Below are 25,709 nucleotides of genomic sequence, written 5' to 3' on the forward strand. Positions count from 1 at the left end.
GATACATGTGACTTTGGAGGTGAAGACTTTTTACAATATGCTTAATTTAAAAATCAACAAAAAATATGATTTAGTTCTGCAAAAGATGCAGACCAGCCAAGTGAACTAACTGGACTGTTTCTTAGCTATGAGACAATTGAATATTTTAAAGATTTTAACAAAGTATCTAAGAAAACTTTTAAACATGAAAGAAAGTTTCCTGGATAGCGGGTATAAAAGGAGGCAATATAAACGGTCATGTCCCAGGCAGAGCAAACAACAGACGGACAACAGGGCAACAGAGAGGCAGGCCCGAGATGGTTGAGAGGAAGAGCCAGACAAGGAGCAAAATAGAGATATGAAATGAGGGAACTTGCTGGTATTCGATGGACCAGACTGATAGCTAATATTGTAGGACGGGATGAAAAAGCGTGAGAGGCCTTCGCCCTGAAGTGGACTGACTCAGGCTGCTGCTATGAGTGTATAGTGTGTGTGTGTGTGTGTGTGTGTGTGTGTGTGTGTGTGTGTGTGTGTGTGAGTGAGGGCGGCCGAATGTTTTAATGATGTCTAATGTGTATCTAAGCGTGTCTTAGTGGGCGACCACACTTGCTCCAAACATGTGACCGACAAGATGAAACGAGGCTCAGGGATCCGTGCAACCATAAGACGCAGATACTGTTCCGGCTTTAACCCGGTGCGTCGCTTCGTCTTGTCGATCACATATTTCGAACAAGTGTGGCCGGACCTAAGACCAGATTGCAGACTTCTGCTCCGTGTACTTAAACATGTGTTCTTCCTTCCACACGCATACCGTAGGGAAATGATTCACGCCACGCCAGCAGATGATTATTAACCTCATTACCTTAAGAAATACGTTCCTAAATTCACCAGCCTTATCTTACCATTCAGCCAATTACGGGAGTGATTGGTAGTGTCAGATATGCTACTGTGTCGAGAATTATGAGTAACGAGAGTGTATCTGAGAAAAATTGAGGTTTATATGAAAAACTAAGTGATAAGAACGATTTCTAGTGTGTGGGAGGAGAAGGAGGAGGAGGGAATGAAGGTCACAAGATGGTGGAGATGTTATTGATCGAAAGACTCTGACTGTAAGTCATGTATTATAATAATAACTTTAATAATGATAATAATAATAATAATAATAATAATAATAATAATAATAAGAAGAAGGAGAAGAACAATAACAACAGCAATAAATAATAATAATGAAAGTTATCATCAGCATCACCATATAATAACAATAATAATAATAATAATAATAATAATAATGATAATAATAATAATAATAATAATAATAATGATAATAATAATAATAATAATAATGAACGTCATCATCACCATCAACATAAAATAATAATAATAATAATAAATAATGCACGACATCACCATCACTCATAAAATAATAATAATAATAATAATAATAATAATAATAATATTACAAATAATAATAATAATTATTTTTATAATAATAACGAGGGCAACTTAGGTCGAGTGTCGCAAATCGTCTAAAACACTCAGGTGTGGTGTTCCTCAGGGTTCTGTTCCTTCACAGAGTCTCTGTCTTATCAAGTATCAAAAAATCATCTTTACATCATTCCCTCTTTACATTTTGAAACAATGAACCAATGAACATATTTTCCAGTAACTCCCCATAGTTATCCATGGCCAGAAATGTAATCAGTACGGCATGAAAAAAAAACTTTATGTCACATAAGAAGTAAACAATTCACTCAGAAATATTCGGCTAAAAAAAAATAATAAAGAACAGTCAAAGTGATACCACCTCTCACGTATGTAATAAAACCACCTGTCACCTGTGTAATTAAACTATTCTGATTAACTGTATCTGTTAACTTATTACATACTGAGAACTCACGCTCCTATCACAAATACATGTGTAGAATAAATGGGGATTATGGTAAAAGAACTGATTCATGTATAAGGTGAGACGAGGTATTTTACTACATTATTCATCAGAATAGTCTTTATTTTCATACTTTAGTTGGGAAATCTGGCAGTAATGAGGTTAATAAATGCAAGATCTAATCAATGTCTCTCCTAAGTTAAATAAAATCGTCTGCAGATACCTAGAACAAAACAAACACAATTTTTTTATGAGTATTATTTCCTATCATTAAGTTTCCTAAACTTTCTGTGTGTGTGTGTGTGTGTGTGTGTGTGTGTGTGTGTGTGTGTGTGTGTGTGTGTGTGTGTGTTTAAATTCTGTTCTCCAAGTTTTATTTTCGTACTGAGATAAAACAGTGTGTGTGTGTGTGTGTGTGTGTGTGTGTGTGTGTGTGTGTGTGTGTGTGTGTGTGTGTGTGTGCGTTTAAATTCTGTTCTCCAAGTTTTATTTTCGTACTGAGATAAAACAGTGAGTGTGTGTGTGTGTGTGTGTGTGTGTGTGTGTGTGTGTGTGTGTGAGTGTTTGACTTATGTTCTCCATGTTTGTTTTTCTTTCCGAGATAAAACAGTCTTTGAACAACGTAAATCTTATCTGGTAACAGAAGATCACCTTGCCAGGAGGTCTCTCTCTCTCTCTCTCTCTCTCTCTCTCTCTCTCTCTCCCTCCACTACCCATCTTCCCCTCCTCTCTATCACCGTCTTTCTTCCTCTCCTCCATCCCAGCCTCTTCTCACTCTCCCTAATTATCCTTCTTCCTTTCTCAAGGTCCTTGCATGCTCTGCTTCCCCATTCCTCCTCCTCTCTCTTTGTCATCCCACCTCCTTAACTCACTCCCTCCCTTCTCCATCCTCTCTTTCCTCCTCTCTCATTCTTTCTTCCCTCTACCGTCCTCCATTCTCCCCTCAGTTAATTCACATACAATCCATTTTATACTTGCTACCACTTAACATTTCTTCACCTCTGGGCACATCTTGTGATGAAACAATGTAAAAATCTCTTTTAAAACTTGTTACCCTCTCACTGCTACTAAGAGTTTGTTATTAAGTACGCCGTAAATCCATGTGATTATCTTTACTTTTGGGAAAAACTCTGCTACAGAATTGGCTAAAATCCCTGATTAACTTTGAGAAAACCGACATCTTTCACATCTTAGAGCGAAATAAGTTACTACCATTGTGTAAATTTCCGGCATAAAATCTAGATGACACTTTATAGCCATTCACTCATGATCTATAGCCATAATTTTATTACCTTATTCCCTCTTGGTAATAATCAGAAAAGTTCAACTGTTGGGCTAATGCTAAGCAGATTTCATTTCTTGTATAAACAGCTTTTTTTTTTTTTTTTCGCTCTGTATCTTTAAATAGGAAAATAACTTGATCGAGTAAATAAAAATATATACCGAGAGTTGTTTGATCCTTGGTTCTCTTGGCATTATTTTTCTCTAACTTGGCCTAAAATTGCCATCTCTCCATCGTGAATGCTGATTTGCAGTACGGGGTTAAAACTAGAATATGAGGTTAGTCAAAGAAAGGATTAACGCCTAGACTTTGCCTTATCCTACGACTGACGTAACGCCGAGGCTTTGTCTTATCCTACGACTGAGGTGCATGAAATAAGCTGCAAAAACACGTAAATCTGGGACAAATTAAGGTTAAAAGGAATATAAGCACGTAACTTAACAAATTCTCCACTCCTCGCTCATGCTTCCCTCAGATTCTGTTTCCATTCCCACACTTACTCTCCATTGATCCCTCACGCTCCCTTCCCATACCTGCCTTACCACTCCCCCACTCACTGCCAACTCAATCCTCACTCTCCGTCCCCTTACCTGCCATACCACTTCCATACTCATTCCCCACTCACGTCAATTCTTCCCCTTTGTACATCCCTTCCCGACTCTAAAAGACATTCCTCACTCATCTCCCCTTTTCCCTCCTACTTTGCTTTCCCCCCCCCCCCACACACACATACTCTCTCTATTCATCGCCCAATCTCACTACTCTTACCACTTCCCATTTCACTCCTCACACATCCATAACTCTCCCTCCCCATAATTACTTTCATTAATTTTCCACTCACTCTCTACGCTCCCTCGTTTCACCTACCTTCCCCACTTAAACACTCACTCTCTCGCTCTCCCCAACAGGCACCACCACCACCACCACCACCACCATGCGGATGGCCCTTCTCAGCCTCTTTGTAATTGGTATTCTGGCCGGAGGAAGTCTGGCACAGAGTTTACTGTTCTGCAGTGGGTCCAACGTCTTCACTGAAGCTGTTATTCCCGAGACTGATTAGTGGCTTTTTTTTTTTTTTTTTTTATGTGCTCGACTCTGGGCATAGGCTTCTCAGCCTGCTCCCAAGGCCCAAAAGTTCTCCTACATATCGTTGACCTCTACATGTCACCACTTCGGCGCTAACACCCACCGTCCATATTGAATACATGCTAGAGCTGTCTCATACAGGACTGCTGTATTGGTATTAGCGGGGGTATTTTTACATGTTGGCGGGTCTTCTGGTAGATCGGTAAACTCTGCCGTAATGAAATTCAAATACTTAAACTGTTCCCTGCACCAACGGGGATTTGAACCTTGGTCCGGTAGGACCGGAAGCCACCTCTCTACCGATTGAGCCACCGCCTCCCCCTGTTTTTTGGTTGGCGTCTGAATGTTACTCTCATTCGCTGGTTCTCCTTTTAACATGCATATTCACTCACACATTCATTCGGACACTCGCTGGCAAACTTGGTATCAGATATAACACACACACACACACACACACACACACACACACACACACACACACAAACACACACACTCCTACATCGCTCTAAAAGTATTTATTGTACTTACTGTTTCACTTAGAGAAACCATTCACACTGGCATTAAACCTAACGCAGGTGAAAGAACGTTCCTACTATATACTCTAACTCTCTCAGTCTTAACTAACTCCCACAGACACTCGCACTCGCTTCACCCCATGCAGGTTCACTTATACTCCAAAGGATGCTCCATCTAACTCACTCATTAACTCTAAATCAGTTTATAGATATTGGAGAGAGACAGTTTCGGAGACGTTCTAACTCAGGTTCATTCTCCTACTGTCACAAGCTTACTATAAAGAAGTTACTCTATTTGCGTTATTTTACTAATAACGAATGTGTCGAATCTACCAGAACACCATTACATAATACACTTGGATTTATATTCCTATGCTCTGAAGTCTAAACAATTAACACAGCCAAAGCAGCATATGATTAAGAACCTTTCTTCCTCTCTCTCTGCCTCCCCGTTCTTTTCCGTTTATCTCAGTCTTTTCCGTTCTTCCTCTACCTCCTCCTTCACCTGCGCCTCCAGTAACAATCTCCTTAACCCTCCACAGCCAAAGCAATATGTGAAGGAGAGCGTTCACTACCTCCAACTGTCTACCCATTCCTCTCCCTTTTTCTCCTTTCTCCTTCTCTGTCTCCCTCTTTTCTCCTCCCTCTTTCAGATGCTTTCCCTGCTTCCCTCTTTTCTCCCTGCCTCTAATAACCACATTCTCCCAACCCTCTACAGTCAGAGTATTATGTCAGGGGCCGCTTCTGTTCCCCGCGTGCCAGGTCAACGTGTTAGGCTGCATCCTGGAACTTGACATATTCTCCGTAGACCTCATCCAAGACCTGCTGGACACAATAATCGGAACTTTGACAGACTACATCGCAGAGTTGAAACTGGAAGTGAACTTGGACCTTCTCGCTAATATTACCCGTCATGTCATTCTATTTAACGCTGATTTTCATATTGTCACTCGCTTGTACACTGATTTTCACAATGCACTCTCTCTTACGCTGATTCTCATAATGTTACTCATTTTAAGCTGATTTTTATACTATCACTGTTTAAGCTGATAATCACAGACACTCTGCCTTACGCTGATTTTTATATTGTTCCTGTTTTACGCTCATTTTGATATAGTCATTCTGTGTTACGCTGATTTTCATACTCTGTTTTACCCTGTCTCTCATACCACAGCTTTATGTTATTTGATTGTTTTAATCTGGCTCTCATACCCATTCTTTAGGTTGTTACTCTAGCTCCCATACCTTAGCTTAATGTTGTGTGATTCTGTTTTAAACTGGCACTAATACCCTAACTTAATGCATTGTGATTCTATTTTACTCTGGCTGTCATATCCTAGCTTTATGTTATGCGATTCTGTTATTCTCTGACTATCATATCCTTGACTTAAGCGATTGTGTTTTCTTCTTGCGCCGATATCATTCCGTTATTTTGTGATTCTGTTTTACGTTGGTTTATTTTATTTTGTTGACAGTACTATGACTTTATTTTAACATGTTACTCATTCCATGTCGGTGGTGCCGGAAAGCAGGAGTAAGCAACCTCAGTCACTCTCATTCTGTTTCTCAACTGCCTAAATTAATGGTCTATGTAAAGCTATCTTAAAATTACTTCACTCTCATCCCCTCCTTATTCACGGTTTATCCCAGCTGCTTCATTTTTTACCCTCACAGGTTACTGGTAAAGTTGTTCTCCCCTGAGCCACTTTATTCCAATTTGCTTTATACCATACACACTTCTCACACTCAGTCACATCTCTAGTGAAAAATATATTTCAGTACTATCCTTCCTGCTACGTCTAGACCTCATCATTTCCCTCATTAACTTCACTTCTAATCTGCATACTGTCATTAATCTCCCACCACACCTTCTCTCAAGTGGCTTTATCATAACATAGCCTGATATGCCCATTCCATTTCACTACGTCTACTTTAACGCGTCCCTTGTCTTTCAAACTCTTTCAATATCCTCTTTCACTCTGCTAAGTCATCTAACTCCACATACTGACCGGCAGCACTTTATCACAGCACTTCGACCCTTATTCGGTCCCAAGTATTCAAAGATAGATGCATGCATCAATTCAGGATCGTCAGGGTCACTTTGCTGTCCTACTTCCCCATGCTTCACAGTGCCCTAATATGCCTCTTCCCCTATCCTACGTTTTACTTGAGGTCCCATAGTTCTGGATGGTGCTTTGGCCACTTTGTAAATTCCTACAATACTATATTTCCTCCGACTCTTGAGCGATCAGATTTACATAGCGTTCTACTCCATGTGTTTGTTTCATGTCATCACCTCGGTTTTTCTTGTATTCGCTAAACTTCTTCCATTTAATATGAAGACTTATTTTCGGCTTATTCACCAAGTAGTTCAGTATGGCGAATCTGTTTAATCTTCAGGTAAATTGGTCTTTATTTGTGGTGTGGGAAATCTTTTTAATCTTCCTGCTAATTTGTTTTTATTTGTGGTGTAGTAAATCTTTTAAATCTTCTGGCTATTTTGTTTTAATATGAGGGATGTAGAGTTCAGATAATGAAAAGACGATAATGATGTTGATAACAAAGACATTACACTGATTCCTAAAGAACAAGAGTGAGAAAGATATATTCTCTCTCAGTCAAACCCCCCTCCAACATTCCCTCACACTGCTCACCTGCTTTGCCCTGCCCTGCCTTCCTCTAAATTATGCGTCCCTTCCCTGCCTTCCTCTACATTACCCTTCCCTGCCTTCCTCTACATTAAACTTCCCTTCCTTCCTCTACATTACCCTTCCCTGCCTTCCTCTACATTACCCTGCCCTGCATTCCTCCTTCATTACCCTGCACTGTCCTGTTCTGCCATGCGTCCCTTCAAACACCAGGCAGGTTCTGTAATTACTTGACCTAATCGACCCTCTTCCCTTCCTCTACCACAGGCGGCACACCACCTGAGGTGATCGTGGATATCTTGCTACAAATCCTTGGCCTTGAAAGCCTCGTGGCGGTCCTCCTGTGTCTTCTGTCGAAGCTTGGCTTTGTGAGTACGACAGATAGATATAGAAAAATTGACGGGGATAGAGAGAGAGAGAGAGAGAGAGAGAGAGAGAGAGAGAGAGAGAGAGAGAGAGAGAGAGAGAGAGAGAGAGAGAGTTATTATCTGATACTTTTTATTATATAGTAAAAACATATGTATCAAGATACGAAACTTACTTTCATGATCCTTATCACTCATGTGGAAATTTTATTTTAAGTGTTACATCGTGGTTGTTCTAAAAAAAAAAAAATCCATAACCTCTATAAAATATCTCTTACGTGAAAAAAACATGTATAATGCGTGCTTCTTCTTTCTCTCTCTCTCTCTCTCTCTCTCTCTCTCTCTCTCTCTCTCTCTCTAACTTGAAAATAATATCCAGAACTCAATAATTTATCCGTTTCTAACCTGAAAAAATGTTCCATAAAAAATTAAAACATCTCTTTCTCTAACATCAAAAAAAGATCCATCACCTCTGTAACCTCTATTTCTGTCTCTGTCTGTCTGTCTGTCTGTCTGTCTCTGTCTCTGTCTCTGTCTCTCTCTCTCTCTCTCTCTCTTTCTCTCCTGAAAAAAATCTGTAAGCCCTATAACTTATCTCTCTATCCTGAAAAAATCATCCATAGCCCTTGTAACTCTCTCTCTCTCTCTCTCTCTCTCTCTCTCTCTCTCTCCCCCCACAGCTCATTGAATTCATCACATGCTTGCTTGGTGGAGTTCTTGGAATTGTGCGATCACATGGAACCCGCTGAACCTACTTAAACCAAAGAGAACCGGAACCAGGACCAATCTCCATTCTGTGTACATGTGCGTGTTTGTGTGTGGGAGCGAGCACGAGTGTGTATGTGAATAAATCCAAAGCAGCATCTTACATTGTTTTTATTACCTTACTAATACACAGATCATAATTATTTTTTACTCCTTTCTGAATTAAGGTAATTTAAGTGATAAAAAGTACCATATGAATTCATTTCCCAGAGAAATATAAGGAACGGTAATGTATCATTTTATCTATAATTCCATTTTCAACATAACCCTTAATGATAGTTCTCCAAGGGAACACTGCGTTCTCTTGGTGCAGAAGCCTGAGCATTACAGTCATCAAAGGAACTACACTAATCAGGTGCAACCACACTTAGAAGTTTCTTTACTAGGGATTAGATGAAAAGTGTTCCACAAAGTGCCTGAATTGGACATACGAGGCACCAACTCGTCTTTTTCTATGTAGCTCACTATCTTGCAGTCTACCAGGTTCTTTTCACTGGATAGGGAAAGAGGTGAGAGACGTTCGTATAACCGGTTAGCAAAGATTCCCGGCTATATCGATGCCACCACTTGAAGGGATCCCTCACAACCACCAGCCTCTTTCTAAACAACAAAGACGAGTTCCGTCAAACCATGGTCCTTAATCTTCGGCAGCGATGCACCAGATGACTTTGGAGTAGTCGCGCATATCCGGAGAAAGAGGTGTCAGGAGTATAGGAATTTTTACAATCAGGCGCCTTTGCAAATGAAACCTTGGGATGAGCAGTGGGCATGAGGAGTCGGATCGTCTCTCCTGTTTTTCTCTGCATGGACTTTGAAAATGTGGTGAGTCGTCAGCTACTGACAATGACGATACTACCCGGTCACATATAATATCATCAGTGTCGGCTGCTGCGGGTTTACCACACTGAGGCAAAAGAAGTCGTTGTACAGCAAACACTGATAGATGTCTCGTGGAACAAGAAAAAAAGAGCCATTCTTTAAAATTGATCAGACGAAAGTATACGATACAAACAATTGAATAACGTACTTTTTCATGCAATGAAGAAACAATCGCAGACTAAAAACCCCAAAAGCTCTACTTTACACGGAGAACAAAAAACAGCAATGCAAAATTGAAGATCCACTAATTCTATGATGTGACTCGGGTCCTTGACAAAGGAAAATACAGGCTGAAGAAGGCAGTTCCGGAGCTGACCTGCTGCATTCATGAATATCGTTTACTCTTGCATTAGGCAGCTGGACAGAGAAGGGGTGAGAGTGTGAAGATGGTGCGGAGATAGAGATACAACACTGCAGAGAGGAGGGATAGGTTGAAGGAAGTTTGTGAGAGAGGGGATGTTAACAGACGATAAGCCTTTGATTCCAACCTGTTTACAGGAACGGTATGTGGGGAACCACTCTAGCGCCAAATATGGTAGATGTACTCCACACACGGGTGAATAAGACCTCTATACAAAGTCAACAACTGTCTAGTGTAACGAAAACACGGAGTCGGTTTAGTGCACGTAAACTCTTGGAAGGAGATTTTGCACAGGTAGTAGTATGATCTATTCAAAACTTTTAGAGAAAGAAAACCGAAGGGTACTAAGAGACAATGGTGGATTCAGCTGTGTATTGCTGAATTTAAAGGGATATTTCTGTTAATGATTTTAAAGGGACAGAAGGTGTAGATATTCTATATATATATATATATATATATATATATATATATATATATATATATATATATATATATATATATATATATATATATATATATATATATATATATATATATATATATATATATATATATATATATAGAGAGAGAGAGAGAGAGAGAGAGAGAGAGAATAAAAAATGATTGACAAGTCAAAAATTAGTGAACCTCAGCTTCATCACATCATTACTCATAAAACTGAAGAAACGGACACCGAAATGGGTTAAGCATGTAGGATTGTGAAGGATGGAGCCATCTGAGTGAGAGTGGACGTGGATAAAAATGCAGTTCAGAAAATCACTTATGAATTGAAATTAAAGAGCCGGTGTGAGTACAGAGCACTGAGGAACATCACTATCGATAGTTTTAGAAGACGAACATAGGCAGTCTACAACAGCAGCTACAGAACGGCCACAATAGATGCTTGAGATGAAGGCGCAGACAGGAAAGGAATCTTAAAAGCTCGCTTTGAAAATCAACAATTTTTGCCAAATTCGGTCGATAGCTTTGACTATGACACGTGCAATGACAAAGGTTTCGCCACAGTCCCAGAACAAGGATGGCCAAAAATCAAAAGGAAAGGTGTACATTACCAGTGGAGCATCTGTAGAAGGAAAAAGTTTATGAGAAGACAATGTTTCAGAATCTTCTTGTTAAACATATCCTCAAAGTCTCAAGAAAAACAAGATACTGAGGCAATTGGGCGATACTGAGAGGGTTAGAAGCGACCACCCCTTTTTGGAAGAGGTTGAATGAAAGCAAACTTCCAGCAAGAAGGTAAGGCACAAGTTTACAGACCGGCGCAAAAGAGTTTACCTAGACAGGGTGCCAGCACAGACCACCCAAGTGAACAAATTGGACTGTTTCGAAGCTAAGCGACAGTTGACCATATTAAAATATTTGAAGTAACTAAGAAAACTTATAATCATGAAAACAGCGATTCCTGGGTAGCACGGAAATACGTAGGTAATATACAGAGGTCATGTCCTAGGTAGAGCAGAGAACAGACGGACAACCAAGGCAACGGTGAGGCAGACCCGAGATGAGTGAGAGGAAGAGCCGGACAAGTAGGAAAATGAAGATATGAAATGCGGAAATTCGCTGGTATTCGGAAATTTGCTGCTATTCTATGCAGCAGGCTAAGAGCCAATACTGAAGGACGGGAGGGAAAATGATGAGAGAGGTCAGTGTGGTGCAGTGTACTGACTAAGGCTGCTGCCATGTATGTATATATGTGTATGTACAGTATGTATACTGTGTGTGTGTGTGTGTGTGTGTGTGTGTGTGTGTGTGTGTGTGTGTGTGTGTGTGATGAATATACAAGTTTGCTTAAACAACAGGCTGGAAGGATCTGCTCCAGTATACCTATACAAGTGTTCTTCCTTCAAGAGGCATGCCGTATACAAACGATACACGCCAGCAGAAGTTATTGCCCACGTCAGCTTAATAAATACTTTTTCTAATTCGGCAGCCAGAATTTACAAATTTCGTCAGTTAAGGAAAAACTGATGGTGTCAAATGATTTAAAGTGCTGCGAGTTATTAGTAGGTAATCTGTAGATGCTCTCTCTTTATCTGTCTGTCTGTCTGTCTGTCTGTATATCTCTGTCTCTGTCTGTCTGTCTGTCTGTCTGTCTGTCTCTCTCTCTCTCTCTCTCTCTCTCTCTCTCTCTCGTGAGAAAAATTTAGGAAATGACCACTGTATAGCAATATTACACTTAAATTCAATAAAGACAATGTTACAGTTTTTGAGAGAATGTGGTCGAGTACAAGAAGGCTAATTTTGAAAAACTGAATGCAACTATAAATAATAGTGACTGGATATCCACTGTTCAAACAGTGACTATTAACGAGGCATGGAAAAGCAACTGAGCCAAGAATTAATAGGAAAAGAAAAACGAAGATGTCCGAAAGGATAATATGAACAGGGTTGAATAAACTTCAAGGAATTGTGTAAGTCGGAAGAAAGGAGGTGGAAGTTTGGGATGGGATGAAACCAAATGACTCCTCTGAAAGATGTTACTGGCGAAAAATAAATAAAAAAATGTGAACTAAATAGGATATTTTCATTACAAACTGTAATAGAGTAAAATTGTGACTGAAAAGCAAGTTCTGGATATGGAAATAGTGGACGGAGAAAATCCCAGCAATAGAATTGAAAAAAAAAAAAAAAAAAAAAAAACTTATGAGGAATGAAAATGGATAAAGATGGAGAATACGACTGCACCAATGTTCTCATTAAAGATACATGTGACTTTGGAGGTGAAGACTTTTTACAATATGCTTAATTTAAAAATCAACAAAAAATATGATTTAGTTCTGCAAAAGATGCAGACCAGCCAAGTGAACTAACTGGACTGTTTCTTAGCTATGAGACAATTGAATATTTTAAAGATTTTAACAAAGTATCTAAGAAAACTTTTAAACATGAAAGAAAGTTTCCTGGATAGCGGGTATAAAAGGAGGCAATATAAACGGTCATGTCCCAGGCAGAGCAAACAACAGACGGACAACAGGGCAACAGAGAGGCAGGCCCGAGATGGTTGAGAGGAAGAGCCAAACAAGGAGCAAAATAGAGATATGAAATGCGGGAATTTGCTGGTATTCGATGGACCAGACTAATAGCTAATACTGTAGGACGGGATCGAAAAGCATGAGAGGTCTTCGCCCTGAAGTGGACTGACTCAGGCTGCTGCTATGAGTGTGTGTGTGTGTGTGTGTGTGTGTGTGTGTGTGTGTGTGTGTGTGTGTGTGTGTGTGTGTGTGTGTGTGTCTGTGTCAGTGAGGGCGGCCGAATGTTTTAATGATGTCTAATGTGTATCTAAGCGTGTCTTAGTGGGCGACCACACTTGCTCCAAACATGTGACCGACAAGAGGAAACGAGGCTCAGGGGTCCGTGCAACCATAAGACGCAGATACTGTTCCGGCTTTAACCCGGTGCGTCGCTTCGTCTTGTCGATCACATATTTCGAACAAGTGTGGCCGCACCTAAGACCAGCTTGCAGGCTTCTGCTCCGTGTACTTAAACATGTGTTCTTCCTTCCACACGCATACCGTAGGCAAATGATTCTCGCCACGGCAGCAGATGCTTATTAACCTCATTACCTTAAGAAATACGTTCCTAAATTCACCAGCCTTATCTTACCATTAGCCAATTACAGGAGTAATTGGCAGTGTCAGATGTGCTACTGTTTCGAGAATTATGAGTAACGAGAGTGTATCTTAGAAAGATTGAGGTTTATATGAAAAACTAAGTGATAAGAACGAATTCTGGTGTGTGGGAGGAGAAGTAGGAGGGAATGAAGGTCACAAGTTGGTGGAGTTGTTATTGATCGAAAGACTCTGACTGTAAGTCATGTATGATAATAATAACTTTAATAATAATAATAATAATAAGAAGAAGAAGAAGAAGAAGAAAAATAATAATAAGAATAACAACAACAACAGCAATAAATAATAATAATGAACATTATCATCAGCATTACCATATAATAATAATAATAATAAGAAGAAGAAGAAGAAGAAGAAGAAGAAGAAGAAAAATAACAACAGCAATAAATAATAATAATGAACGTTATCATCAGCATTACCATATAATAATAATAATAAAAATAATAATAATAATAATAATAATAATAGTAATAATGAACGTCATCATCACCATCAACATAAAATAATAATAAAAATAATAATAATAATTATAATTATAATAATAATAATAATAATAATAATAATAATAAATAATGCACGACATCACCATCATCATAAAATAATACTAATAATAATATTAATAATAATAATAATAATAATAAAAATAATAATAACTATTATTATTTTTATAATAATAACGACGACAACTTAGGTTGAGTGTCGCAAATCGTCTATAGCACTCAGGTGTGGTGTTCCTCAGGGTTCTGTTCCTTCACGGAGTCTCTCTCTTATCAAGTATCAAAAAATCATCTTTACATCATTCCCTCCTTACATTTTGAAACAATGAACCTATGAACATATTTTCCAGTAACTCCCGATAGTTATGCATGGCCAGAAATGTAACCAGTACGGCATGAAGAAAAAACTTTATGGCACATAAGAAGTAAACAATTCACTCAGAAGTATTCGGCCAAAAAAAAAATAATCAACAGTCAAAGTGAAACCACCTGTCACGTATGTAATGAAACCACCTGTCACCTGTGTAATTAAAGTATTTTGATTAACTGTATCTGTTAACTTATTACATACTGAGAACTCACACTCCTATCCCAAGTACATGTGTCGAATAAATGTAGAAAATATTATTGTAGAAGAACTGATTGTTGTATAAGATGAGACGAGGCATTTTACTACATTATCATCAGAATTGTCTTTATTTTTATACTTTAGCTGGCAAATCTGGCAGTAATGAGGTTAATAAATGTAATATCTAATCCATGTCTCTCCTAAGGTATATAAAATCGTCTGCAGATACCTAGAACAAAACAAACACAAAATCTTTATGAGGCTATTATGTCTTATCATTAAGTTTCCTAAAGCTTCTATGTGTGTGTGTGTGTGTGTGTGTGTGTGTGTTTAAATACTGTTCTGCAAGATTTTTCTTACTGAGATAAAACTGTGTGTGTGTGTGTGTGTGTGTGTGTGTGTGTGTGTGTGTGTGTGTGTGTGTGTGTGTATGTGTGTTTATATACTGTTCTCCAAGATTTTTCTTACTGAGATAAAACAGTGTGTGTTTATGTGTGTGTGTGTGTGTGTGAGTGTGTGTGTGTGTATTTAAAGTGTGTTCTCCTAGTTCTTTTCTTACTGAGATAAAACAGTGTGTGTGTGTGTGTGTGTGTGTGTGTGTGTGTGTGTGTGTGTGTGTGTGTGTGTGTGTAAATACTGTTCTCCAAGATTTTTCTTACTGAGATAAAACAGTGTGTGTGTGTGTGTATGTATGTGTTTGTGTGTGTGTGTGTGTGTGTGTGTGTGTGTGTGTGTGTGTGTGTGTGTGTGTGTGCGTGTGTGTGTGTGTATTTAAAGTCTGTTCTCCTAGTTCTTTTCTTACTGAGATAAAACAGTCTGGGAACAACGTAAATCTTAAATAGTAACAGCAGATCACCTTGCAAAGAGTTATTTCTCTCTCTCTCTCTCTCTCTCTCTCTCTCTCTCTCTCTCTCTCTCTCCTTTCACTACCCCATCTTCCCCTCCTCTCAATCACCGTCTTTCTTCCTTTCCGCCATCGCAGTCTCTTCTCACTCTCCCTAATTATCTTCCTCTCTCAAGGTCCTTGCATGCTCTGCTCCCCCTTTCCCTCCCTCCTCCTCTCTCGTTCTCACCCACCCCGTTAACTCGCTCCCTCCCTTCTCCGTCCCCTCTTTCCTCCTCTCTCCTTCCTTCTTCCCTCCTCCTCCCCCCATTCTCCCCTCACTACCTCACCTTTACTTCTGTACATTCCCCCTTCCATCTCCCCTTACATTCTCCTCGGTCTCATATCCCTATAAAAGACGGAATCCACAACACTCCACTTCACTCCACTCACCTTCCCTTCCACAGCAAAAAATCAGGTAACCTCATTCGTAAAGTTGATTCAGATACAACCCATTTTATACGTGCTTCCTGTTAAGATTTCTTCACCACTGTGCACTTCTCGTGGTGAAATAATGTAAAAATCTCCATTAAAACTGGTTACCCTCTCACTACTACTAAGTCTTCTTTATCAAGTACGCGGTAAAACCATCTGATTTTCTTTTGTTATGGGAAAAACTGTGCTATAGAAGTGGCTAAAATCATATGTTAACTTAGAGAAAACCGACAGCTTTCACATCCTTGAGCAAGATAATACTAGTACTGTGTATATTTGCGGCATAAAATATCGATGGCACTTTGATAATCACTCACTCAAGATCTATAGCCATAACTTTCTTACCTTATTCTCTCTTCGTAATAATCAGAAAAATTCACCTGATGGGCTAAAACTAAGCAGATTTCATTTCTTCTATAAACTGCTCTTTTTCCCCTGAGTATCTATTAACAGGAAATCAGCTTTATCGAAGAAATTTAAAAACATACATGAAGTTGTTTGATCCTTGGTTCTCTTGGCATTGTTTTTCTCTTACTTGGCCTAAAATTTCCATGTATCCATCCTGAACGCTAATTTGCAACACGAAGTTAACACTAGAATATGACGAGAGTCAAAGAAAGGATGTATCGGCGAAGCTTTGTCGTATCCAATCACTGATGTGCGTGAAATAAGCTGTATGAAGACGCAAATCTGGGAAAAATTAATGGTAGAGAGAATATAAGCAGGTAACAATACTAATTCTTCACTGCTCCGTCACGCTTCCCTCAGTTTCCGTCTCTAATTCCCACACTCACTCCCCACTCACCCTTCACGCTCTCTTTCCATACCAGCATTACCACTTCCCCATTGACTGCCCACTCATCCCACACTCTCCTTTTCATTACCTGCCTTACCACTTCCACACTCAATCCACATTCATGCCCCATTCTCCCACAGGTTACATTCCTTCTCGACTCTCAAAGATATTCCTCACCCATCCCTCATTTTCCCTCTCTCTATACTGCTTCCCCACTGCCACACACTCCCCATTCATCGTCCACTCTCCCTCCACTTATCACTTACCATCTCACTCCTCACACACCCTTCACTTTTCCTCCCATTAATTACTTTCATTAATTTCCCACTCACTCTCCACGCTCCCTCCCTTCACCTACCTTCCCAACTCCCACACTCACTCTCTCACTCTCCCCTACAGGCACCACCACCACCACCACCATGAGGATGGCCCTTCTCAGCCTTTTTGTAATGGGTCTTCTGGCCGGAGGAAGTCTGGCACAGAGTTTACTGCCCTGCAGCGGGTCCAACGTCTTCATTGACGTTCTTCTTCCTGGGATTCGTTAGTAGTTCTATTTTGGTTCCTGTGTGAATGTCAATCTCATTCCTTGGTTCTTCTTTTAACAAGTATATTCACACACATATGCATTCGTACAGTCGCTGGTAGCAGATGATATCAGATATAACACACAGACACACAAACACACACCACACCTAAACACACACACACACACACACACACCTACATCCATTCAGAAGTATGTATTGTATTTACTGGTTCACATACACATATCATTCATTCATACACTAAACCTAACGCAGGTGAAAGAACGTTTCTACTATATACTCTCACTCCCTCAGTCTTAACTAACTCCACAGACACTCGGACTCGCGTCACCCCATGCAGGTTCACTCATACTCCAAAGGATGCTCCATCTCACTCATTCAGTCACTCAATACCCACTTATGGATATTGGAGAAAGATAGTTTCATGGATGTTCTAACTCAGGTTCTTTCTTCTACTGTCACAGGCTTACTATAAAGAAATTACTTTATTTGCATAATTATACTAGTAATGGATGGGTCTATTCTGCCAAAGCCTGTATCAAATAATACACATAGATTTATATTCCTCTTCTCTAACATGTAAACCATTCACACAGCCAAAGCAGCATATGATGAAGAGCCTTTCTCCCTCTCTCTCTGTCTTCCCGTTCTTTTCTGTTTGTCTCAGTCATTTCCGTTCTTCCTTTGCCTCCTCCTTCACCTGCCCCTCTACTAACACCCCCCTTAACCCTCCACAGCCATAGCAATAGGTGAAGGAGAGCATTCACTAACTCCAACTGTCTGCTATTTCCTCTCCTTTTCTCTCAGTCTTTTCTGTTCCCTTCGCTGTCTGTCTATTTCCTCCTTCCTCTTTCAGATGCCTTCGTTGCCTCCCTCCTTTCTTCTCGTCTCTAATAACCATATTCTCCCAACCATCTACAGTCGGAATAGTATGTCAGGGGCCGCTGCTGTTACCCGCGTGCCAGATCAACTTGTTGGGATGCGTCCTGGAACTTGACATACTCTGCGGAAACCTCACGGATTCCCTGCTGACAAATATAATAGAAATTTTGACAGAGTGCGTCGCAGAGTTGGATCTGACTGTGGACCTGTGTCTTCTCGCTAACATTACCGGTAATGTCGCTCTGTTTTACGCTGATTTTCCTACTGTCATACGTTTTACACTGATTTTCACAATGTCACTCTCTCTTACGCTGATTTGAATATCACTCATTTTAAGCTGGTTTTTATACTGTAACCGTTTTAAGCTGATTTTCATATTGTCACTCTGTCTTACGCTGATTTTCAAAGTTATCCTGTTTTACGATCATTTTGATATAGTCACTTTGTTTTACGCTGATTTTCATACTCTATTTTACCCTGTCTCTCATACCACAGCTTGATATGTGATTGTTTTAATCTGGCTCTCATACTCATGATTTATGTTATGTGATTATTCTGGCTCCCATACCTTAGCTTAAGATTGTGTGATTCTTGTGTTACAATGGCTCTCATACCCTAACTTAATGATATGTGATTCTATTTTACCCTGGCTCTCATACCCTAGCTCCATGTTATGTGATTCTGTTCTACTCTGACTCTCATATCGTAGACTTAGGCAATTTTGTTTTACTCTGGCGCCAACACCATAGCTTTATTCTATGTGATTCTGTTTTACTCTGGTATATAATATTTTGTTGGCAGTATTATGACTTTATTCTATTCTCACTAAATGTTACTCATTCCAGGTCGGTGGTGCCGGAAAGCAGGAGAAAGCAACCTCTGTCACTCTTATTCTGTTTCTCAGCTGTCTTATTTAATTGTCTACGTAAAGCTATCTTAAAAATAATTCACCCTCATCCTCTTCTTATTCACGGTTTACCCCAGCTGCTTCACTTCTTACCCTCAAAGATTACTGGTAGACTTGTTCTACTCTTGGCCACTTCATTCCAATTTGCTTTATGGCATGCCCGCTTCTCACACTGCTGGACCATCACACTTATAGTTAAAAATGTGTTTCAGCACTGTCCCTACTTCTTCGTCTAGACCTCATCATTTCTCTCATTAACTCCACTTCTGAGCTGTATGCTGTCACCACTCTCACACAACACCTTCTCTCTATTGGCCATATGATAACATACTCTGATCTGCCCATTCCTTTGCACTACGTCTACTTTAACACATCCCTGGTCTTTCAAGCTCTCTCAATATCCTCTTTCACTCTGGTTTGTCATCTAACTACACATACAGACCTGGAGCATTTCATCACCAGCACCTCCTCCCTTTTTCTGTCCCTAATATTCAAAGATCGCTGCTTGCATCAATACAGGACCGTCAGGGTCATTTTGCTTTCCTACCCTGACCCCTTATTCCCCATGCTTCAGAGTGCCATAATATGCCTCTTCTCCTATCCTATGACTTACTTCAGGTCCCTTAGCTCTCTCTGGTGCTTTGGCCACTTTCAGCTTCCTAAAATACTATATTTCCTCCTAATCTTTTGCGATCAAGCTTACAGTGTTCTACTCCATCTGATTGTTAGACGACATCACCTCGGCTTTTCTTGTATTCACTAAACTTCTTCCCTTTAATATGAAGACTTATTTTCAGTTCATTCTTGCAAACTGGATTTATCAAGTAGTTCACTGTGGCGAATCTGTTTAATCTCCAGACAAATTTGCTTCTATCTGTGGTGTGGTAAATGTTTTCAATCTTCCAGGTAATTTGTTTTTACTTGTGGGATGTAGAATTTAGATAATGATAAGACAATAACGATGCCGATGACGAAGATATCACACTGATTCCTAAAGAACTAGAGTGAGAAACATTTATTCTCCCTTAGTCGCACCCCCCCCCCCAACATTCCCCTAAAACGGCTCATATGCCTTGTCCTGCCCTGCCTTCCTTATGCTGCCCTTCCCTACCTTCCTCTTCCTTACCCTGCCTTGCTTTCCTCTTCATTATCCCGCCCTGCATTACTCTTTATTACCATGCCCTGCATTCCTCTTCATTACCCTGCCTTGCATTCCTCTCCATTACTTTGCTCTGCATTCCTCTTTATTACCCTGCCCTGCATTCCTCTTCATTATCTTGCTCTGCATTCCTCTTCATTATGCTGCCCTGCATTCCTCTTCATTATGTTGCCCTGCATTCCTCTTCATTACTCTGCCTTGCATTCGTCTTCATTACCATGCCCTGTCCTGCGCTGCCTTTGTCCTTTCAAACATCGGGCAGCTTCTCTAATCACTTGACCTAATCGACCCTCTCCCCTTCCTCTGCCACAGTTGGCACACCACCTGATGTCATCTTGGATCTCTTGGTACAAATCTTCGGCCTTGATACCCTCCCGGCGGTCCTCGTGTGTCTGCTGTCGAAGCTTGGCTTTGTGAGTACGACAGTTAGATAAAGAAAAATTGAGAGAGAGAGAGAGAGAGAGAGAGAGAGAGAGAGAGAGAGAGAGAGAGAGAGAGAGAGAGAGAGAGAGAGAGAGAGAGAGAGAGAAAGGTATCTGATATTTGTTATTATATAGTAATAAGATTATGTATTAAGATACGAAGCTTACTTTCACGATCATCATCACTGTTTGTGGAAATTTTACTTTGTTACATAGTATTTGTTCTAAACTGATAAAAACATTCATAACCTCTTTAATTTATCTTTAATGTGAAAAAAAAAATCGATAACCAATATAAACTCTCTCTCTCTCTCTCTCTCTCTCTCTCTCTCTCTCAACCTGAAAAAAATATTCATAATCCCAATTGCTTATTCCTAATCTGAAACAAAGGTCCATAAGGAACTATAACAAGTCTCTCTAGCATAGAAAAAAGATCCATGACCATTGTAACCTCTCTCTCTAGCATAGAAAAAAGATCCATGACCACTGTAATATATCTCTCTCTCTCTCTCATACACACACACACACCTGAAAAAAAACCATAATCCCTGTAACTTATCTCTCTATCCTGGAAAAAAATATCCATAATTCTTACAGTTATCTCTCTCTTTCTCTCTCCCCCACAGCTCATCGATTTCATCTTATGCTTGCTTGGTGGAGTTCTTGGAACTGTTGGATAACATGGAACCCGCTGAACCGACCTGAACCCACGTGAACCCGAACCAAGACTAATCTTCATTCTGTGTGCGTGTGTGTGTGTGTGTGCGCGCGCTAACGAGTGTATGTGAATAAATCCAATGCAGCATCTTACATTGTTTTTGTTACCTGACTAATCCACACATCATAATGATTTTTTACCTAGTTCTGAATAAAAGCAATTTAAGTAATAAATAACATCATATGAATTCATTTCCACTGGAACTGTATGAAACGATAATGTGTAAATATATATAATTCCCTTTTCAACACAACCCTTAATGGTAGTCCTTCAAGAGAACACTGCTTTGTCTTGGTGCTGAAGCCTATGCAATCCAGTCATCAAAGGAACTATACTAATAAGGTGCAACCACACTGGGAAGTTTCTTAACTACTGATCAGATGAAAAGTGTTCCCCTGACACTAAGTGCCTGAAGTGGACATACGAGGCACCAAATCAAATCTTTTTCTAGCAGTTCACTATCTTGCAGTCTACCAAGCTCATTTCACTAGATAGGGAAGGAGTTGAGAGACAATCGTATAACCGGTTAGCGAAGATGTCCGGCTATATCCATGCCACCACTAGAAGGGGTCCCTCACCAGCACCAGCCTCTTTCTAAACCACAGAGACGAGTTTTGTCAAACCATGGTCCTTAATCTTCAGCAGCGATTCAGCAGATGAATTTGGTGTAGTCAGCGCATATTCGGAGAAAGAAGTGTCAAGAATATAGGAATTTTTACAATATAGGCGCCTTTGGAAACGAAATCTTGGGATGAGCAGTCGGCATGAAGAGTCCGGTCGTCTCTCCTGTTTTTCTCTGCATTGATTTTGAAAGTCAGTATGGTGAGTTTGCAGCAATTGACATTGACGATACTCCCCGGTCACATATAATATTATCAGTGTCGGCTGCTGCAGCTTTACCACAGTGAGGGAAACGAAGTCGTTGTACAACAAACATAGGAGTGTTCGGAGAGACATGGTAAAACACTGATAGATGTCCCGTGAAACAAGAAAAAAAGAACCCTTCTTTAAAATGGACCAGGAGAAAGTTTACGATACAAGCAATCGAAAAACGTACTTTTTCAGGCAAGGAAGAAACAACGAAAGACTAATAATACCAAAATTTCTTCTTTACACGGGAAACAAAACACAACAATGCAAAACTGAAGATCCACTTAATCTGAGATGTGACCGGGGTCGTAGACAAAGGAAAATAAAGGCTGAAGAAGGCAGTTCCAGAGCTGACCTCCAGCATAGGCTACATGAATGACTGAGTATCGTTTACTCTTACATTAGACAGCTGGGCAGAGAAGAGGTAAGAGTGTGCTGCCAGAAATGTTCTACGCGCTGCGATAATGGAGGAAGGGTGCAAGTTGACGTTTCAGAAACACACCAAAGCAGCGACGGTGCAGAGATAGAGATACAACACTGCTGAGAAGAGGGATAGGTTGAAGGGAGTCTGTGAGAGAGGGTTATTAATAGACGATAAGACTTTGATTCCACCCAGTTTACAAGAACGGTATGTTGGGAACGACTCCAACGCTGGACATGCTAGATGTAAAGTCAACAACTGTCTAGTATACCGAAAACAAGGAGTCGGTTTAGTGCACGTAAACCCTTAGAAGGAGATTTTGCACGGGTGGTAGTATGATTACAATAACGTTTTTCCACTGAAAGAGCTGTGGGTGTTACGAAAATGCTGCTAGCAATATCCTACAAACCACACATTACATAACTGGCACAACACACCAGCCCCTCTCATCCCTCCCTCCCTTCTCCCCTCACAAGCCATAAAATTTGAATTTAATCCTTAATTTACAGTCGATTTGTGCAAAAGAATTGCAGAAATGCATGACGATGTTAAAAAATCAATAGATTACATAAAGTTTCTTCTTAAAACTCGTGTGTACTGATAGGAAATGGTATTTTTATGTACAGTACAGTATGAGCTAATAATACTCGTCTCCCGTCGCCCTGCGAATCTCCCACCCAATGGCGCATGCTACCCACCAAACTTTAACACTTAAAAGCCGAATGCTGGGTACTGAACTGGGGTCGCAGAGAGTGTATGTTATAGAACAAAATTTACTCAAAATTTCATGATAGATCATTGGTGTAAGTTTTTGTCATACGTCGCGTTACACCCTGTATATATATATATATATATATATATATATATATATATATATATATATATATATATATATATATATAGATAGATAGATATATATATATAGATAGATAGATAGATAGATATATGTATAGATAGATGGATAGATAGATAGATTAATAGATAGATAGATCTACTACTACTACTACATACCTAGGCTGCTTCCCCCAAGGAAAGGGAGGTAGCCGAGACAGGACGACTCACTCTCCATTTACTCATCCATTCAAACACATTCATTCGCATCTTAGCCCCAAAGGGGAGAACGGACAGATCCTCACCGCATCACACCGCACAAGGGTCAACTGCGCAATGCAAGCAGTGACATCCACAGCAGGGCCCGACAGCAGAACTGGTTTACCCCTGCCACATCATAACAGACAGATAGATAGATAGATAAACATATATATACAGAATAAAAAATGATAGTCAAGTCAGAAAGTGGTGAGCCGGAGCTTCATCACATCATTACTTAAAGAACTGAAGAAACGGACACCGAAACAAGCATTTAGGAATGTGAAGGATGGAGCCATCTGAGTGAGAGTGGACAGGGATAAAAGTGAAGTTTAGAAATTCACTTATGGATATAAGAAAGTGAGCCGGTGTGAGCACAGAGCACTGAGGAACACCACTATCGATAGATTTAGAGGACGAACATACGCAGTCTACAATAGTAGCTACAGAACAACCACAAAAGAAGCCTGAGATGAAGGCACAGACAGGTAAGAAACCATAAAAGCGCGCTTTGGAAATCATCAGTTTTTGCCAAACTCGGTCGCTAGCTTTGATTATGACTCGTGCAATGTCAAAGGTTTCACCACAGTCCCAAAAGGAGGATGGCCAAAAATCATAAGGCAATGTGTACATCACCAGTGGAGCATCCCAAGAGGATAAGAGTTTATGAGAGGACAATGCTTCAGAATCTTCTAGTTAACCATACCATTAAACACTTTACAAAAACAGCATACTGAGACAATTTATTGATACTGAGAGGGTTAGGAATGACCACCCCAATTCGGAAGAGGTTGAATGATAGCAAACTTCCAGCAAGAAGGTAAGGCACAAGTTGACAGACATACGCAATGGAGTTTACCTAGACAGGGTGGCAGCACAGACCACACAAGTGAACAAATTGGACTGTTTCGAAGCTAAGCGACAGTTGACCATACTAAAATCTTAAAGTTGCTAAGAAAACTTTTAAACATGAAAATAACGTTTGCTGGATACGGAAAAACGTACGTAATATAAACAGGTCTTGTCCCCGGTAGAGCAGACAACAGACGGACAACCAAGGCAACGGAGAGGCAGGCCCGAGATGAGTGAGAGCAAGTTCTAGACAAGTAGCAAAATCAAGATATGAAATGCGGAAATTCGCATGTATACGGATATTTGCTGCTATTCTATGGAACAGGCTACTAGCCAATACTGTAGGACGGGAGGGAAAATGATGAGAGAGGTCTTTGCGCTGCGGTGGACTGACTAATGCTGCTGCTATGTATATATGTATGTACTGTATGTATACTGTGTGTGTGTGTGTGTGTGTGTGTGTGTGTGTGTGTGTACAAGTGTCTTTCAACAGAAGCCTGGAAGGATCTGCTTCTGTATACTATACAAGTGTTCTTCCTTCAATAAGCATGCCTTATGCAAACGATATACGCCAGAAGTTATTACCCTAGTGAGCTTAATAAATACCTATGCTAATTCGACAGCCAAAACTTATGGATTTTGTCATTTACGGAAGAACTGGTGGTGTCAGATGATTTAAAGTGCTGCGATTTATGAGGCGGGTAACTGTTGATGCACTCTCTCTCTCTCTCTCTCTCTCTCTCTCTCTCTCTCTCTCTCTCTCTCTCTCTCTCTCTCTCTCTCTCTCTCGTCTGAAGATTTTAGTCAAAGACCATTGTATAGCAATATTACACTTAAATTCAATAAAAACAATTTTACAGTAGTTGCTAGAAATTGGTCGGGTAAAAGACGGCTAATTTTCAAAAAAACAGAATGCAATTGTAAATAAAACTGACGGAATTCCACTGTTCAAACATTGGCTATTAACGAGGCATAGAAAAGCAACAGAGCAAATAATTAATAACCAAAGGAAAACGAAGATGTCAGAAAGGATATTATGGGTAGGGTTGAATAGACTTCAAGGAATTTTATAAGTCGAAAGAAACCAGGTGGAAGATTGGGATGGGAAGAAACCAAATGTCTCATCTGAAAGATATTACTGGAGAAAAAATAAATTAAATAAATGTGAAATAAATAGAATATTTTAATTTTAAACTGTACAAGAGTAACACTGTGACTGAAGATCAAGTTCAGGATATGGAATAGTGGATAAAAATTATCCAAGCAATAGA

General features: G+C 39.9%; 1 long non-coding RNA gene across 1 annotated transcript in view; it reads left to right on the top strand.

The window, feature by feature from the left end:
• Positions 1–5,625: 5,625 nt before the first annotated feature.
• The window catches only part of LOC145417993 (uncharacterized), a 28,881-nt gene continuing 8,797 nt past the window's right edge, over positions 5,626–25,709 (top strand). Inside the window, exons 1-2 of the long non-coding RNA XR_013900620.1 lie at positions 5,626–5,657; positions 20,379–20,479. This is a non-coding gene — a long non-coding RNA (uncharacterized LOC145417993). The remainder of the gene's footprint in view (positions 5,658–20,378; positions 20,480–25,709) is intronic.

The sequence above is a fragment of the Coenobita brevimanus genome, chromosome 112, assembly GCF_032717465.1.
Source record: "Coenobita brevimanus isolate Jiangsu-jjx chromosome 112, ASM3271746v2, whole genome shotgun sequence".
NCBI classification, from domain to species: domain Eukaryota; kingdom Metazoa; phylum Arthropoda; class Malacostraca; order Decapoda; family Coenobitidae; genus Coenobita; species Coenobita brevimanus.